Genomic DNA, 2,500 nt, shown 5'->3' with positions numbered 1-2,500 from the left:
TTGTGATCGAGGCAACAACCCACACCAGGGCCCAGCTTGTGCCGATGGCGGTCGAGGCAAGTGCCCGTACCGAAGGGCAGCCTATGCCGATGATGGTCGATGCATGTGCCATCACCATGCGTCATCATGTGCCATTGATGGTCGAGGCCTTGGCCGAAGTTCGATTTTGAGCCACGGTGCCCATGCTTGGCTCCAGCATGTGCTGGTGCCGCATTTTTTTCACTCGGGACAGCATCGCCGGAGCATCGCCGGAGCATCGCCGGAGTACCGCCGGAGAACCTGACCGGCGGCATTGGGGTTCCGGCGATTGGGAGGGGGGCCGGGGGGGTGTGCGCACATGATGTGCGATGGGTGCTGGTACTTGGCCTTGTGTTGGCCCCCTATCCCTCATCAAACCTCTGAGAATTCACACCCCCTTAAAGAGCATTTGAGATTTTACAGGTTTGCTACCAGTAGCCGTTAAAGTGTCTGAAATGGGGACACTTTTTTCAAACGGTCACAAAATCTTCTCTACTTCGAGTTTTTAGCTGAATTTTTTTGTGCATGCCAACAAAAATAGAAGGATCATGCCTACAAAATTTGGGGCCAAAAATCCTTATAAAAAAATTTTAAAAATTCCCGAACCGCAAAAAGTTTTGAAAATCGTGAAAAATAGAAAACGAGTCATCTTCCAACGAAACTTCACGTGAAGGCTTAGGGGACCATTGTATGAATTTACAAGCCATAAAAATGGCATTGGCACGGCAGAAATTTGAAGATGTGCCTAAACCCACCAGGGCCCAGCGTGTGCCGATGGTGCTCGAGGCAACCGCCCGCACCAGGGCCCAGCGTGTGCCGATGGTGCTCGAGGTAAGCGCCCGCACCAGGGCCCAGCGTGTGCCGATGGTGGTCGAGGCAACCGCCCGCACCAGGGCCGATAGTGTGCCGATGGTGCTCGAGGCAACCTGTCGCACCAGGGCCCAGCGTGTGCCGATGGTGATCGAGGTAACCTGCCGCACCAGGGCCCAGCGTGTGCCGATGGTGGTCGAGGCAAGTTCCCGCACCAGCGCCCAGCGTGTGCCGATGGTGCTCGAGGCAACCGACCGCACCAGGGCCCAGCGTGTGCCGATGGTGCTCGAGGCAACCTGCCGCACCAGGGCCCAGCGTCTGCCGATGGTGCTCGAGGCAACCTGCCGCACCAGGGCCCAGCGTCTGCCGATGGTGCTCGAGGCAAGCGCCCGCACCAGGGCCCAGCGTGTGCCGATGGTGGTCGAGGCAAGCGCCCGCACCAGGGCCCAGCGTGTGCCGATGGTGGTCGAGGCAAGCGCCCGCACCAGGGCCCAGCGTGTGCCGATGGTGCTCGAGGCAACCTGCCGCACCAGGGCCCAGCGTGTGCCGATGGTGCTCGAGGCAACCGACCGCACCAGGGCCGAGTGTGTGCCGATGGTGGTCGAGGCAAGCGCCCGCACCAGGGCCCAGCGTGTGCCGATGGTGGTCGAGGCAACCTGCCGCACCAGGGCCCAGCGTGTGCCGATGGTGCTCGAGGCAACCGACCGCACCAGGGCCGAGCGTGTGCCGATGGTGCTCGAGGCAAGCGCCCGCACCAGGGCCCAGCGTGTGCCGATGGTGCTCGAGGCAACCTGCCGCACCAGGGCCCAGCGTGTGCCGATGGTGCTCGAGGCAACCTGCCGCACCAGGGCCCAGCGTGTGCCGATGGTGGTCGAGGCAAGCGCCCGCACCAGGGCCCAGCGTGTGCCGATGGTGGTCGAGGCAAGCGCCCGCACCAGGGCCCAGCGTGTGCCGATGGTGGTCGAGGCAACCGCCCGCACCAGGGCCCAGCGTGTGCCGATGGTGGTCGAGGCAACCTGCCGCACCAGGGCCCAGCGTGTGCCGATGGTGGTCGAGGCAACCTGCCGCACCAGGGCCCAGCGTGTGCCGATGGTGGTCGAGGCAAGCGCCCGCACCAGGGCCCAGCGTGTGCCGATGGTGGTCGAGGCAAGCGCCCGCACCAGGGCCCAGCGTGTGCCGATGGTGGTCGAGGCTGCCGATGGTGGTCGAGGCAACGTGCCGCACCAGGGCCCAGCGTGTGCCGATGGTGCTCGAGGCAACCGACCGCACCAGGGCCGAGCGTGTGCCGATGGTGCTCGAGGCAAGCTGCCGCACCAGGGCCCAGCGTGTGCCGATGGTGGTCGAGGCAACCGCCCGCACCAGGGCCCAGCGTGTGCCGATGGTGATCGAGGTAACCGACCGCACCAGGGCCCAGCGTGTGCCGATGGTGCTCGAGGCAACCTGCCGCACCAGGGCCCAGCGTGTGCCGATGGTCGTCGAGGGAACCTGCCGCACCAGGGCCCAGCGTGTGCCGATGGTGGTCGAGGCAAGCGCCCGCACCAGGGCCCAGCGTGTGCCGATGGTGCTCGAGGCAACCGACCGCACCAGGGCCCAGCGTGTGCCGATGGTGCTCGAGGCAACCTGCCGCACCAGGGCCCAGCGTGTGCCGATGGTGGTCGAGGCAAGCGCCCGC

This window comes from Durio zibethinus, unplaced genomic scaffold (assembly GCF_047325235.1).
Source record: "Durio zibethinus cultivar Kanyao isolate XHJ-2024 unplaced genomic scaffold, ASM4732523v1 HiC_scaffold_3, whole genome shotgun sequence".
In the NCBI taxonomy this organism is placed as follows: Eukaryota; Viridiplantae; Streptophyta; class Magnoliopsida; order Malvales; family Malvaceae; genus Durio; species Durio zibethinus.
Note: the sequence above shows the minus strand (reverse complement) of the source record.